Source organism: Siniperca chuatsi, linkage group LG17 (assembly GCF_020085105.1).
Source record: "Siniperca chuatsi isolate FFG_IHB_CAS linkage group LG17, ASM2008510v1, whole genome shotgun sequence".
Classification (NCBI taxonomy): domain Eukaryota; kingdom Metazoa; phylum Chordata; class Actinopteri; order Centrarchiformes; family Sinipercidae; genus Siniperca; species Siniperca chuatsi.
This window is the reverse complement of record NC_058058.1, coordinates 17,182,858-17,199,913: the sequence shown is the minus strand read 5'-3', so window position 1 is coordinate 17,199,913 and position 17,056 is coordinate 17,182,858. Positions and strand designations below refer to the sequence as shown.

The 17,056-nt window shown below is 39.7% G+C and overlaps 1 long non-coding RNA gene across 1 annotated transcript in view; it reads left to right on the top strand.

Moving 5' to 3' along the window:
• Positions 1–17,056, top strand: part of LOC122864955 — a 22,754-nt gene extending 5,698 nt beyond the window's left edge. Inside the window, exons 4-5 of the long non-coding RNA XR_006375358.1 lie at positions 350–532; positions 11,308–17,056. This is a non-coding gene — a long non-coding RNA (uncharacterized LOC122864955). The remainder of the gene's footprint in view (positions 1–349; positions 533–11,307) is intronic.

The following is a 17,056-nucleotide window of genomic DNA, read 5'->3' as shown; positions in this document are numbered from 1 at the left end:
CCTAATACGCCTGCAAACTCCAGGCGCAGATCGGCTTCTTAATTGAAGGTTATCAGTGGTTACTGCTGCTGCTACAGCTTCTTGCAATGTGAAGCATCAAGCATTAAATCTTAAACCATTCATTACACTGAACTCATAGGAAACAATTGCAAATGGACGTGGCAGAAGTAGTGTTAACACAGTCAAATGTAGTGACCAGAGAGATCCTTGCCTTTAAAATTCTTTGTTCAAGATTTTATACAAGAAACAAGCAGTTTTCAGAATGCATCCCTTGACCTGAAGTTTTTTTTTAATCCTTCAGCCATTTTGAATCTAACATCTTGCTCCTCTCCTCTGCTGTCTCCCATAGTACTGCCAGCTGGGCCTGCAGACGGATTCCTCCAGATGTGCTGCACTCTGATTGGCTGTTTCCTCACTGGCCTCAGTCACTAAGTCTCATATTTCCCATTCTGATGCAGAAGAAAGCGCTAAGGATTATGGGTGGAGTGGATCCTCTCATGTCAGGGGTGGCTGTCCACCTGTCAGCCAGCTGGTAAGGAAAAGAGCACACAAACCAGCGAGATTATGCAGAAACCAGATGTGATCAACTGGAAATGTATAACTGTTGCATCCTCGATAGCAAAATACCAGAGTATATCTGATGTTTATCATGTCATACTGTGGCTATGAATCACAGAAAATATTAGATGGTGACACTTCAACTGAGATGATGCGAGGCATGAAAAACATCAACTGAATGTCAGCATCCTAGATTATAAAACATATAAATGTACAGCATACAAATGTTCTGTGCAGGATTATCATATAATCTAGAAAACAAAACATACCATAGAGGAATTTCAACTATATCTTGCAACAATAGCCATAATATCAAAGCTCAGATAAATGTGACACATGACATATACAGTTTCACATGAGGTTATACTTTTTAAAAGCTGCTGGTGTTCCATTTTTATCAGTTATAAAAATCCACAAATGTCAATGTGATAGTGTTTCAATATGGTAACAAAAGCGAAAGAGGATCATCGCACACCGAGTGGTTTGTGTTAGTATTCTTCAAAAGTTTATATTTATTAAATCACAAGTGCAACTATGTAAACAAAGCGTTAAGACTATTAACATAAATTATTGAGCCTCATCAGCACGTGGGAGGAGATGCTTGTGAATGCTTTGCACAAAGCACTTCTACCGTGTTGATGTTTTAATAAGGTTCTGGGCCACGATGAGCCTCCATGTCAGCTTTAATACTCCTTGGTAAAGATTCAAGTCTCTGAAACTCTGCTTTGAAAGGATATTTCTTAATTTTGTGTTTAGTTTTGTTCAAATGTGGTGATTGTGAATAATAGCATACAGTATGATTCAGATTAATTTCATACTCATCAAACCATTCAGTGTTGACAATGCCCTGTGGATGGGGACATAGAAATGTTTTATAATAGAATAACATCACATAGTGAAACAGGATCATCATCAGAGTAACTTTGTATTGATTTGTAATGACCCTTCCATCTCAGGGGAGAGACATTTCTTTGCTTAACAGTATAAAAACGGTACAAACTGCAGGGTGTTTCAAAACATTTTTAAGGGGGACAACTTGATTCTGAACAATGATGTCCATCTTCCTCTGGATTTTGCAAACACATGTTTCTACTGTAACATAAAGTGACTGGTATGGGTATGTGGTCCACACACTCAGACACCGGCAGCTGTCTGTAGAGGAAGTTTAGTGATGGAGCAGAGAGAAAGAGAGAGTCAGGAGGAGCACACACACACACACACACACAGCTTTAATCATTCACCGACTGAAGCAAAGAGAGAGAGAGAACAGAGATGAGAAAAGATCAAAAAATGGTTGAAGGAAGCAAAGAGTGATGGATAAAAAGGTTCAGACACACTACCCTCTGTGACACACACACAGAGAGGCACTAATTAAACAGGGCACTGCACACACACACACACACACACACACACATGCATCAGCAGACATGCAGGGGCGGTTGAGGGTTTCAAATTACAGCCTACACTCCAGACAGTTTTTCTCTTTCTCTTCTCTTGCTACTAACTTTACACAAAGGAATACTGTAGGAAAAACTAGAAACTATGAGACTCAGCTTGTCTATTATAAAAATGTTTTTGTTTTGTTATTTCTAAGCTGTGGAGTGTAAGGTTGTAGATTTCTTACATCCTGGCACCAAACAGCACAACAGTGTTTTCTCTGAATCCTGGGCCACCAAATATTGATTTGTAGTGGCCCACTTGGCCACCCTGTATTTGGTCAGCTTGATTATGAATTGACATGACAGCAGCTGGTTAGCTTAGCACAAAGACTGGGAGCAGAGGGGAAAAAAGCGAGTCTGGCACTTGTCAAAAGTAACAAACCCCACCTACCAGCACCTCTAAAGCTCAGTAAAGTAATATATATCTTCTTTGTTTAACCGGTACAAAAACTGAAGTGTAAAAATTACATTTCATGAGTGGTTACGTGCCCTTGGACAGAGCCAGGCTAGCTGTTTCCCCCTGTTTCCAGTTTTTGTGCTAAGCTAAGCTATCCAGCTGCTGGTGGTAGCTTCATATTTACTGCACAGACATGAGTGGCATCGATCTTCTTACTCTCAGCAAGAAAGCCTAAAATCCCAAAATGTCAAACTATTCCTTTAAATTTGTTAAAATACTTTTATTCCACACTGTCTAACTGTATATATATACACACACACACACACACACACACACACATATATATATTCTGTATTGACTTGTTCCAACTTTTCATTGAAGCTACAAACTATAGCTTAAAACTATAGCTATAAACTGAGTGACCAGTGGCCATTGTGGCCATAAGTGGTAGTTACAGATGAAGGCATGTTGGATTTCCCTTCATTTGTCATTTGCTTTATGCTAAAACGTACAGTGTAGCACAATAGCAGAAAAGGTATGGGGATTAGTTTGTAATGACTTGTCCGTCTTCTTTTCCTCAGCCACATTTGCAGGAGGCTGGAATATATTTTTTGAACGTTCAGACTTTCTAATGTCAGTTTGGGTTGGTCTAATGTCAGTTTGGGGATGGGTACAGGGAGGGAGTGAGGGGTAGGGGTAAGGGAGAGTATAAATATGTGTCAGGAAACACAAGCAAGCGTGGTGGAGAAGATGAGTCAGAGGGAATAGTTCTTCCACTGGAGATACACTTAACAATCAAGTCAAAGAAAATACAATTTTTTCACTGGTGAATATGGCTTCTTGCATCTTTCTTGCATTGTACTTCAGAGGATATATCAAAATTGAAGCAAAGACAATGTCCCCCCAAAAAGCCTTCCTGTCAATGAAAGAGCTTAAGTGATAAGAAAGAACGTGAGAATTGCAAAAAAGTAGAAGGCAAAAGGGAGAAAATCAAAGTAGGGAACCTCCCTTGGCTGGGGCTAACACATGGTTAGATTTGCCTGTGTGTCCACATGACTCACAGTCTGGTCAGCAAACGCATAATAAACGTGACAGAAATATCCCCACACAATGTCACCAGAGTCCACGGCAGGCAGTTAATTGCTAGATAGAGTTGGGCCATGGTTTGAGAGAGGGAAAAAAAGTCCAACTCACATCGAGCAAGAGCAAGAGTATGCCCATATATGTATTTTTTTCTATATTTTTTTCATACATCACTTTACATTTCTTTTGAAAGGCTGCATAAATATGCAAAAGAGTTGAGTTGATCTTTTGACAGAGTTCAGTCTAGGTTTTAGTGGCCATATTTTATCTATCTATAAGCATAGATAAAAGTCAAAGGGATTGCTCTCACGATGAGGAAAATTTTTTCAAAATCATAAATTCAATCTGACAGTTACTCTCGAAATGTCATCCATTACAGATAACAATCACAGTTAGATTCAGTTGTTTGTTTGTTCAGTGTATCAGTTTAAAGACTCTCCTTTCAATTGGGTTATTATCTTCATCCACGGGGTGCACGGTGGCAGAGCGGCTACAGCTCCTGCCTCCCAATAAGGAGATCGTGGGTTCGTGGGTTCGATTCCTGGACCGGACCAACATCACACAATCTCTCTGGGTGGAGTCTGCATGTCCTCCCCGTGTTACCGTGGGTTCTCTCCGGGTTCTCCGGCTTCCTCCCACCGTCCAAAGACATGCATGTGTAGGTTAATTGATAACTCTAAATTGCCCGTATTGAATGAATGTGTGAGTGAATGGTTGTCTGTCCTTGTCTGTGTCTGTGTTCGCCCTGCGACGAGTTGGCCACTGTCCAGGGTGTGCCCTGCCTAAGGCCCGAAGTCACTGGGATAGGCTCCAGTCACCCGCGACCCCCTAACGGGGACCAAGCGGTAGAAAATGGATGGATGGATGGATCTTCATCCACCATGCTTAAGTATGGTGAGTTTGTTTGCATATTCAGAGCATTTCATAGTTTGAATTTATGAATATACTTTGAGTAATTACAGGAACATGTGAGGAACAAATCCCAAACTAACTGCTATTTAACAGCCAGCATGTAGTTTATCAACACCTCTTAATCAATGACCATATATAATAATACATTACTTAAGAACATTATCATTACCTTTATTATTAATAAAACCTTCCTGATTAAGTGTAAATCAACAACTAAATGGCACTAAACCAATATGTAATCGTTACTTTGTTATTTATGGAATAAGAAAGTTACCATGGTTTACCGTTTAAGGAAAGCAGAGAATCATACTAAATTGTTTAAAGGACTCCATCACATTCACAGCATATTTACAATATTCACATCCATATGTTAATATGTTAATCTCCACTTTAGCATAATTCTTCCACTTCACAGGGTGCTAGAAGTCAAAGATACATGTTGTAAGGGTTAAAACTCACATTCTGACTCAACTTCTGGCGACATGGCCATGGCTTTAGTACTGTACAATTAACATCACCCAGAGGCCGTTGTTAGCCACACTTGCCACGCATGGCTCTAGGGCGGGCCGTATCAGTCAGTTCAGGCCCACCATTTTGGTCCAGACTGAAATATCTCAACATTTATTGGATGACATTTTGTACAGAATTCATGGTGCCCAGAGGATGAATCCTAATGACTTCCTCTGACTTTTCCACCAGCGCCACCAGCAGGTTGACATATTTGTGATTTTTGAACAAAAGCTGTACTTTATTTTCTGTGCTAATTAGCAAATGTTATCATGCTAACACACTAAACTAATATGATGAACACCGTAAACACTAACATCAGCATGGTAGCATTGTTATTGTGAGAAGGTTAGCATACTGATATTAGCATGTAGCTCTAGCACTGCTGTGCCAGTCACAGAGCCACAGGGCTGTGGACTCTTAGTCTTTTTGAAATATGCTTGGTTAAAACTGTATGTATGTGGCATAGGATTCTAGTTTTAATGGTTAACAATGAGTATTTTTCAGTAAACGCACAGACGGGTTTTTACACTCTATCAGACCCATAGCTCTTTAAAACAAAAACAAAAAGAAATTCAACTTTTTACAGTTACAATTGCGTCTTTTTATAATGGTTGAATTTAAGTTTGCAATCTGACTGTACTGTTGTCTGTGTAAGCACATGTTTGAGAGACAGTTTGCACAGCTAGGGTGGAAGATACGGGACCAAGACTTTGCTAAGAAGCCGTAATCCTGTTTAGTGAAGTCAGTGTCTTTTGACTGTTGAAGGGTTAAGCTGAGTTATGATGAGCGGAGGGGAGAGCACTGAAATCTTTTCCATATTACAGCACACACGAGGAACACATTTAAGTGAGTTCAGCTGTCTGGAGTCTCTCTCTCTCTCTCTCTCTCTCTCTCTCTCTCTCTCTCTCGCTCTCGCTCTGGCTGGTTGGGGGCAAGTTCAACACAGCAGTATATTATTACGCATCTGGGAAAATGCACTCGGAGTCCAGTATGACACACCAGAGTAAAGAGAGACAATGCGCTCCACAAAATGGGTAAAGACAATGATTTACCTCATTTAGATCAACAAAAGGTCTCTAATACTGTATGATACAACATAAAGCTACTGTTTTGTATCAATTTTTAGTCTTTAAGAGCTAGAACAGAGAATATGAGGGATGTTATGGTGCCAATGACATCCTTATATCCTCAAAGAAAAAAAAACAAAGCCCTGCAAAAGATGTGAACACGACAAACGGTGGCATTAATATTAACGGTAATGGAAATCTGAGATCTCAAGTTCTTTTTCTCCTCCCATCACTTCCCTCCATAACTCCACCCCCCTCAAATTGCTCTGGTTCCTGCAGTTTTAGTTTGGATGTTGACTGGCCGAGCTTTCAGGAGGGAGGAATCGTGCAGTTCTTTTTTCCAGTATGGAAACTGTTTCCCTTCAGTCCCACGTCCACATACCACAATAATATTGCTTCCATGACTTCAATTGCCTGTGAGCAGTTCTCTCTGCAGATACTATTCCAAATAGTATCTGCAATGTCAGAGAAAAAGCTAAACTTCTTTTCTTCCTTCGCTCTTCTTCTTTCTCCCTTTCCATCCCTGTTTCTGTCTTCCTCAAGACACTAACACACAAAGATGGTAGAGTCCCTGCAGAGAGAAAGATGGGTGGCAAACAAGAGTTATAGGGGTGAGGTCAAAGTTGAGGAGAAAAAACCCCTCCACGCATCACTTAAAGGCCCACATGCACCACCCCCTTCAAGCTGGACCTCAATCCTTCCATGTCCTGTAAAGGAAGAGGAGGCATTTGAGGGAACTCCAACAAGAAACTACCATTTTTCATCTTCTGTTACCATTATTTCTAATGTTCTCTGGTGTACCAGTCCTGCCAAGTGTGAGCTTAGCTTTTTTTTTTTTTTTTTTACTTAATCAGCTGTCACAAAACCATTTAACATTTGAAGTATTCCCACATCAATACTAGGGAATCCACAGACTTGGTGCAGGTATTGTTGTCTCAGTCTGTCAAAGATTAGAAAGTGCAAAATTGAAAGTCTGCACCTTTTCCTATTCCTATATGAGGCTGAAGAGTTACTTTTGTGTTGGTGATGTTGTACAAGTTGAAAATAATCCCCTTGAATTGAGCTTTGCTCACACAGTCTGTGAGTTTTTTGTCAGGAAAAACTCCAGTGCCTGGCCTCTTTGGCTTTACGGCTGCAGTCAGTGTGACAACAAGGAAGTAAAATGACTCCTCCAGACCTCCTCCGCACTTGAATGATTTCACAGATGGGAAGGAAGAAAACGGTCTACAAAACAGTTCGATCTTGTAAAGCCAGGCAAGGCCTCTGATGCAGGAAAAAAGTTTTTCACCTATTTCATTCTGTTGTACAAACATCTGGTGGGCCAAAAGACTTGAAACTTCTTGAACTTAGAATTGATTTTTATCTTGTTCAAATCAGCCAATGACTGAAGGATTTGACAAGGGACAAATTATCCCTAACAGTAACACCAACAATAATAAGTCGACCAAGGCTTAGAGATATAAGGTAGGTGGGTGTTGACATTGTGACTGAGAATGTATTGAGAGTTTATACGAGTTGTAAGGTTTTATTTTTATTGTAGTTCTAGGACATATACATATATATATATATATATATATATATATATATATATATATATATATACATATATACATATATATATATCGTGGTCGTGGTTGTAACCATAATCATAGTTCCAAACTCTATACACTATATACATGTATTTTACCAATCTCTATACCCATTTAAACCATGTAGAATAGAGCTCAATATAACTGAACTGAGACTGTAATGTTCTTCTTTGGCAAGGATTTGCTTTTCTCTGCAGGGAGTTGTTGGTGTAGTCAGCTACTAAAATGGACTGCACCCTGCCTTTACTGGGTTATGGGCTTAAATGAGTATTTGAACTGTCTGCCACCTGCTACCAATCAAACCTCCACCTGCCACATAAAACACCTGGTGGATGCTTGCTGAGGGCAATCAGCCTTCCTCAACTTCCCCAAGCTTGTAGTAAAATGATGTGGCCTGAGGACAGAGAGAGAACTACTGTTACAGCTGAAACCCTGTTGTCTGATTTTAGATGTTTAACTCTTCAGTTTGGTACGTGGAGGAGGAATTGTATTGTTGTTTTACGACATTCTTTGTAATTTCTTTGCTCTTCTTTCTTTATGACATTTGATCATCTTTACAGATTTTTAATCTGTTTTCCAAGTATTCATTTTTACAGGCCTTTTAAATCATGTCTTTGACTGATGATAAAAGATTTGTCATTTGAAGTACAATGAATCCATCCTACTTCTTTGTTGAAATTCCCAATTTTCTAGAATATATTAGCAGACATGAAAAGATTGGTTATTTAGCAACAGTCACGGATGAAGACTGGAGCTAACATGGCTGGCACATGTAAACTGCAAACTCGACACTCTTGAAATGATATGTGTGTGTGTGTGTTGGGGGGTTGGGAATACCATCCATCTACATCCGTCTCCACAGTTGAACATGTTCCATATGTTGTTGTTTGTAACTACACGCTCTGTAGTTAATGGTCTATCTAAACTTTTGTGTTACACAGTGAACTAAGTCACTTTCTCTCATGTCTTTGATTGGGCTCATTAAATAAACAGTAGCCTACTAATTCTGAATAAATCCTGGAAAAGTAAGGCAAGTTCTGAGATCTTATTTTGTCTCCATTTTATCACTCTGTCTGGGAGCAGTGTTACCTCTTGCGTTTTAGTCTGCTGCTATGTCACTTTTTCCACCAGCTAAGCCAAAGGGAGGAGGGCCGCTGCGGTAGAAAGCTGAGGCTATGGATGGAAGACATCTCCTATCGGCAGCAGGAAAACAGCCAGAGTTAAATCCAAGACCCTGGCAGTAGGAGGCACAGCTGACAGTTTGTTGAAAAACTATTTTAAAACTGATAGTTTTTTTTAAATTTCAAACACTTAACAGATACAACAGATATATCTTAAATGGGAACTTATTAGGGCCCAAGCAGCAAGGGTCCCTATTGAAATGCACGGAATTATTATTAATATTATTACACAAAACTTTGCACACTTGTCAGCTGTGGCGAGAATTTACGTATTTTGTGCCAAAATAGCTCCATAGCGCCCCCTACAAAATTCACCCTAAGACATACAAAAATGCCTCTTGGAGCCATACCCTAAACCCAACAGGAAGTCGGCCATTTTGATTTGTATGTGCACTTTTCGGCACGGGTTCTATACTTTAACGAACTCCTCCTAGAGAATTAATCAGATCGAATTTTCGCAGTGCAATCTAAAGACCTTCGCGACTAAAAGTTGTGCTAAGTGTGAGTTTTCATTGAGTCCCACCCTAAAGACATCTACATGCCAATAATAAGTCATAGTCATAGCGCCACCTATTGGCAACAGGTTTTATACTTTGACCTACTCCTCCTAGCAGGTTGACCACATCCACCCCCAATTTTGGCAGAAATGCCTTAAGACATTGATGATGCTATATTGTGAAGCTTGTGTGCTTTCGTTAAACAGCGTGTCCATGGTGTGGCATTGAATGTCGATGTTTCGCCATGACAAAGGAAGTTGTTGTAACTTCAGTGTACATGGTCCAAACTGCCCCAAACTTCACATGTTTGATAACAGTCCTGCCCTGAAGACATCTACAAGCCAACATTCAGTCATAGTAATTAGGAGTTATTGTCATTGCGGCACCTACTGACAACAGGAAGTAAGACTTGCGTGACAATCATCATTTGATTTACATGAAAATTTCAGGGTGTGGTGTACACTTGATATACTGGAATATTACGAATAATTAATGGGTGTTCTCTAGTGCCAGAGAGTGGACACAGGAAGTGACATTTAGCTCCTTTGTGCAGCTTACAGAACACGTGAAAATTCAGAGCCGCGTCCGAACTGGCAGCCACGTCGAGGCTTGCACCCAGATGTGTGGTCAGGTGCGAGGGCCCATTCATCGCTGCTTGCAGCTTTAATTTACATTTATAGTTAATGTAATTTAAATAAACTTCATCTGCAAAAACCAGATCCACCAGGAATTGGTGCCTGTGAAAAAGCAATACTTCCTAGTCATGTTAAGTTGAGAATAGGATCTAAAAATTGCATGATGTTAACACAGTTGTTTTACATAAAACAAATACAAAATTCCACCATAGCTACTGTAGCTGCGTACAGTATGTAGTCTGGACAACAGAAAGAACATCAATAGCTCTCCTGCTATTTTGATTTTCAATTAAGAGACATGGCAGACTATAGAAACGCTAATACGAGAAATAGACTTAGTAAAACATTATCTACCTTTTACTGTACGTATGTGTGTGTATATGTATGTGGTTATGTAGATACTGTGTGAGGCAAGCATAGACATTAGAATTACTCCATTTATATTCTGTTTTGTATTTACCCTGTGTACCTTCCATCTGTATATTGTTAGCCATAAACCTGCAGTGCCGAACTTTTGTCTCTCCTTCTGGCATTGAGAGTAATTACACAAACACTGTCGACGTGTGCTTATGTATGCCTACAGTGAGCTTGCCCCAGGCTCGTGTTCGGAAATAGTTACAAAGATACAAAGAAATTTCCACAGTTCCAAGACAATAATCCATTATTTAGAGTAAATGTAATAGCTACATAGGCTACTCCAAATATTTTACAAATACCAACCTGTTCAACAGCAGTAACACGACATCAGTGTCTGCCCTCAGACTCCTAGTGTTGCTTTAGCCTACTCTGTCACTACGGTTGCTCCAGAGCCATGTAGAGAGAAAGTTATGCCTTCTCATTTCAATTATTGGGATGACTGCATATAATACAATGTTGCAAAAGCATATTAACACAAACTATACAATCATTATAAACATAATAAAATAAACAATACTCAATAAGAAACTTTCTCTCCAATGGACTTTTTTTTTTACAGCAATGGCGAAGCATGGAACTCTCCACATGGCTCTGGGTTGCTCCCCGTTTCCAGTCTAGCAAACCAATCATTGCTGGTTGGTGTAAAATGCATAATTACCAGTGTGCCAGCAGTGGAATGTCGCCACAGACACCAGATTTAAAGACTCCAGTGTACTGCAAAATACAGAGAGATTTACCTGGCAGTGATAGGCTTAATCAGTATTGTGTAAACTCGTTTGGCAAGGGCTTGAATGTAATGGACATTAATTTATATGTAAATGTTCCGCACTCTAGCTTTAAGTCCAAGCTTTCACACACAAACTCTAGAGAAAAGGTGATGTGGAATGGCGATAAGGACTAACCAGAGACATGGTTCTACAAAGTTCGGGAGCCTATTAGAGCATATAAGTATTATTTTCGCTATTGTGATCATATTTTCTAATTTCTTTCTATTTTCTCCCAATTTCTAACATGACATCTAGTACCAGTAGCGTGCGATAGCTGGAGAGGGACAGGAAAGGCACGGGAGAGAGAGAGGGGATGACATGCAGCAAAGGACCTGGGCTGGAATCGAACCTAGGCCGCTGCGGTAAGGACTCAGAAGTGCAGTTTCTTGAGGATCACAGGAAATGGAAGGACGCAAGGAGTTTCCGCAAGACCTTCAATGGGACCTACACTTCCTCTACATTGAGACCCCGTTGCTGTCCTGCAAGAAGGAGCTGGGATGGAGAGGATGCTGATGATGAGGAAGTATATTCCAAAGTCATGACCCAGGGAAACAATATATATACATATATATATATATATATAAAGAGAAGCCTGCAGGGAGATAATAAAGATGAATATAAAAGGTGCCTTCAGAGAAAGCAAGTACATGAAAGACAACACCTCCGATATCAAACAAGAGTCAGCTTAATTGATGTTTAATTTGATTAACAGACTCTTAATTACATTGATTTAGTGAACTGTCTCAGATAATCTATAATTGAACTGAATCACATAACTCCTGCTTTTCCATTTATATAAAATGTGTTTGTCGTCAAAACAAATTAACAGATTCATTACTCTTTAAACTGCCTTCTGGTATCCAACAAAGTATCGTTTTTTGGGAGAGGACATTTAGAAAGTTAAAGTATGTCTCTGTTTTTCTTTTACTTACAGACATGAACGCACACACACACACGCAGTGGCACACTCATCCCTTTTCTCCTCTCTCTCCTATTCTAAAAATCCTCCTCCACTCTGACTATATCCTCGTTTCACAAGCTCCACATCATCACTTCTCCTGACTTTCTCCCCAAGTCGTCCTCTCATTCTCTTTTCTTCCCTGCCTGTAGCGCAGCTGGTCTGGATCCATGGTTTTGGATCACAGTCCAAATGTTAGGGTTTGCTGTCCAGAGAAAACACTGTGCAGAGCCAAACAAAAGGAGAAACTGAAGTTACTGCAGGCAACAGTTTTCTGTGTGCTGTGATACTGTTAAGAGATACAGATTTGAAGCACTGCTGTTTGTATTTGATATGGATCCCCACTGCTTTGTTTCAAAGCTCAGAAAAAGCCAGATTTGTGCACCATTTATTTTAAATCTGAATATATTGGGGAGTAATGTCTCTCTTAAATGACATAGGAGGAGGCCAATCTGATGCCGCAGCATGAAGTCCCTCCTCCTCCCTGCTGCAAGTCAAACCTGTCTGTGACTGAAAACAAATGTTGCACTAATAACCCTCACAAGTACTGAATGTTAAAGAGCCCTAGTTGTTGGGCTGACAAAGGTAAGTTTGTGCAAATACACACAGTGAGGTTATTAAATCAGTGCACTAGAGGAAAATACTGATAAAATATTGCTTATTGCACTGGCTGATTTGCATCTGCAGTCCCTTGGCAGCATTTAAAAACACATAATTTTACTAGATATTAAACAATACAGTACACAATAAAATACAAATAATACATACAGTGCATGCATGTGCATGTAACATAACATATCAAATTAGCAGCGATATAAGTATATTTATTCCCATGCTTCTTTTGAAAATAAAAGACAGACATGTGTTCTTAAATGACAATCCATTTATTACCATGGATTTGGAGCATTAAAGAAACTTAATTTAGGAAAGTGGAATACACTAATTGGTGAAAATGTGGCTTGCTTCAGGAAAACCCCAGGTGAGTTCCTGCTGAGTGTCTGTAACCACAGGTACTGTGTTTAGAAGTTAGTGGCTGACCAAGTATGTTTATTACAGTCCTCACAGACAAACAGGCCTCATGGTGGCTTGTGGTTTGTGCAGGTAAGGGTTGTTACACATCACTATAGCACAGTGCAGCCTTTAAAACAACACAGGTACATGTGAAAAGGAAGTAGGCGCTGTATTGATAATATAGATAGAGAAAACCACAAACACAGTACAGTAATAAATGCCAAGCCTTTAATTTTCTCCTTTATATGTGTACACTCATATATACAGTATTGTAAAGAACACTAAAGAAGATAATTAGACACATTTATAATTTCCCTCTGTGTTAACAATAGATCTGCTTCAGGTAAGTCTATGAAATGAAGGTCTCAGTAACAGCAGGACTTCCATATAAAGGGATTATGTTTAACTTAGCTAATCAGCAAATTGCTCAAAGTTTATGCGAGTACTCTGACAGTAATAGTGTTCTCCACAGAAGCTTGTTGCTCGGCTTGAAATGCTTTATGTTTCCTGTGTATATTCCTATATATATGTTGCTTTGCATAGCTGTGGAAAAAATAACTGTAGGTTGTTGCTCTGTGAGAAAAAAATGCCTCTTAGAACATAAGATGAAGAAAATGTGTGTTTTAGCATGATAGGTCATGTTAAATGTATCTGACAAACACTAACATAATATGTGCCTGTGTTTGTTTCTGGTTGTGTGTACATGTGTGAATGTTATTAGAAGCTTGTGAAGCTGTGCTGCTGGTCATGGTTGGTGATCAGGGTCATCTGTGCCTCCATCAAACTCCCCTCAACACTAGAGCAATTTTCTTTATGCAAAATAATTTGGGTGTGTGAGATCACTTATGCAGGCTTCTGTTTTGTTTGTGTATACATGCATGTGCGTGAGAGAGTAAATTCATGTTTGTGTGTACATCCCCAGCATGGAAAAAAAAAGCCTCCTCCTCACCTGGAATACATTACATCCTCATGGAACCATGTGGTGGGCACATGAGTCTTAAAGTGGCAGGGGTCGTCTTTCCCACATTACAGTCATTAGTAGTTCGCCCCCCCGCCAGGCTGGCTGTTTGGACCGGCCCGATGACATTGGCCCGATGACATCATCACAAGCTGGGTGAGGTGGACCCCTTGTTGTCTTCTTAGGGCGATGTAATAGCTTCAGCTACCTTTCTACTCCCAGTTGCTAGTCAAGGTGTCATCTGAGGCTAAGTACTAGGTTAACATAAAACACTTGTTTTAGGTAACCAGTACAACAAAGAGTAATGTTTTTAAATTCTCATCTTTCTGAATTAGGGTCTTGAATTGTGCAGGAGGGATGATTTTTTCCAAGCCTCCAGTGCACATCAAATACAACCATCTACAGAATTAGTTATGGTTTTTGGGAAGTCTTCCTAATTTAACTATAGGAGGGGTTTGTGTTGATCTACAGTGTATGTAGGCCGCTAGATCCACCAGACTCAGTGTGTGTGTTTATGTGTGTTAACCTCCTCTGCTGGTTACATTTGGAGGTTTGGCTGATGATGGAAGAAATTCCATTTGAGAATTACAGATGGTTTTATTTTTTTTCCAGTTTCTTTTGTCTCGCCCCTCCCACTCTCTCTCTGGATGTCTTTCTCTCTCTGTGTCTCGCTCTCATTTCTTGAGTCCTCAATGGAAAATCACCATCATAGCAAATGCTAGCCTGCGCATCTGTTCAAACTAACTTAGAACGTAGCTGTGTTTTCATGTAACCAGTTGTTGAATTTCAAAGCCATGTCCTATAAATTTGCCACCCTACTTATTACCAAGACTAGACGAAATGTATGACCAATATTTATCATGACAATGCACGCACACAGTCCATGTCCCTCCTTTTGTCAGACGAATGAGCCAGAGGCTGCAAGCATGAACAAAAGGGGGAGAGATAAAGAGAGAGAGGGGGTCTAACATTGGGTTTAGAGAGGTTGAGAGAAGAGGCTTAAGTGAGAGAGAGAGGTTAAAGAAATAGACAGAGAGAGGGGGGAGTAAAGGGAAGGGAGGAGGTTTCAGTGTAGAGCAGGCAGCCCCTGACTAAAGCATGAGTACATGCCTGTTGGCTGACGTCGACTGTGAAAGTTCTACATCTGGTTAAAATCTACTGCCTCTGCTTTCCTTCCTCTACTTCCCTGCTTCTTCTCCTTCTTCACTTTTCATTTTAAGTTCACCTCTTCTGTTTTTCTTATTTGCACTTATTCCATTTCCTATCTCCTCTATGTTGCCTGATTGCTCTGTGTTTCTTTGTCCTTTCTCTTTGTGTCTCTGTCCACAAAGACAAACATAGATAGATGGAATGAGAAACAGGAGGAGGCATCTGAACCCATTTCCCCTGTTTCAGTGTTGTTTGGAGGAAAGAGCGTTGCCATTTTTCCATTTGCCAAAGTGTTTTGCCATTTTGCTCTTATTCTGTAGTTCTGCGCCTACCCTCCTCCCACTTTTAAAATGTTTTGTAACTAAAATGTTCAGATAACAAGAGTAGAAAGTGGATTCTTCATGAACAAACATTCAGTTTAGCTGGAATAGTTCGACATATTGGGAAATACGCTTTTTTGCTATCTTGCTGAGAGTTGAATACCACTTTCTTGTCTGTATGCTAAATATGAATCTACTGCCAGGAGCCAGTTATCTTAGTTTAGCACAAAGACTGGAAACAGGGGGAAACAGAGCCTGGCTCTGTCCATAAAGCTCACAAATTAACACGTTGTACCGCATTTCTTTAATCTGTATTAAAACTGTAAAAATGTAAAAGTGTAGAAATGACACAGAGGTTATGGTTAAACAGGATTAAACAAACAAGATATAACCTGTTTGTTTGGACAGAGCCAGGTGAGCTGTTTTCCCTGTTTCCAGTCTTTATGCTAAACTAAGCTAAGCTTACTGGTTGCTGACAATAGCTTGATATTTACCATACAGACATGAGAGTGGTATTTATCTTTTCAACTAACTCCCGGCAAGTAAGCGATTAAGAGTGTTGCCCAAAATTTTGAACTGTTTCTTTAACATGATGATCGATTCTGATGTGTTGTCTCATAAATACTTTGAAAATAAATATGAAAATGAGCTTAATTTGTTACCTTTGCAACCCAGAAAATGTCCAGATACACTAGCCTTTTAAAGCCAATTGGCTCCTATTATTATGTTGAGAAAGGAAGTGTCCCTTCAACTATCAGCTGACTAACTCCAGAGTTTGCCTTGTCATGCAGGAAAGTATTGTCTCTTTTGTATTGTATCTCTCGCAAGAGATAATTTACTAAGAAAAGGAAAATAACGCATGAATTCTACTTTGGAGTTAGCACAAACTAGCATGAATTTGTCCAAGAGTGGAAGTTTTAAATGAATCAGTATTTCCATTGTGTGAGTGTCACACAGATGAATCTACTATGGAGCCTTAAGGTGGACATGACTTAAAACAACAAACCTTTTGCATTGAGCAAATGACAAAAGAACAAGGTGTTTGGTCAGACAGCTGAGTGCTGGTTTTATAATGTCAGTAAAGACTAATGGATGAGACCTTGTAATGAAACACTGTGGTGGTCCCGACTTGTATTGACTCCCAGCCATTTCGAGGTTTACAGGGGGCAGGGGGACAGGTATGAGCTTGTCACTCTCTCTCTTTCTCTCTCTCTCTCACATACATATACACTTTTCCTTCTCTACATCTGTCTACCTTTCCTCTTTTCTGTTGCTGTATTTTAGAAAGGCCTAATGAAAAATGTATTCACTTCATCAAATGTAACTTCCATTTTTGACAGGTTTTACATTTTAAATGTTTGACTGGTTGGAAACAAAGTTTGTCTTTCTGTCCTTTTCTATCTCTTATTCTATTATTCCCTCTTTGTCATCTCTCAGTTTCTTTAATCTTCCTCTGTCTTTTCTTTTTTATGTAAAATAATCACACACATGCCACACACACTTCATAGCTTCAGGGCGTGTCCACTCTTCACCCTGTTCAGTTTGTTGACCAGAGTCATAATGCCGGGGCGGAGTCTGAATTAAAGGAAAAAATCTTTTCTTTTCCTC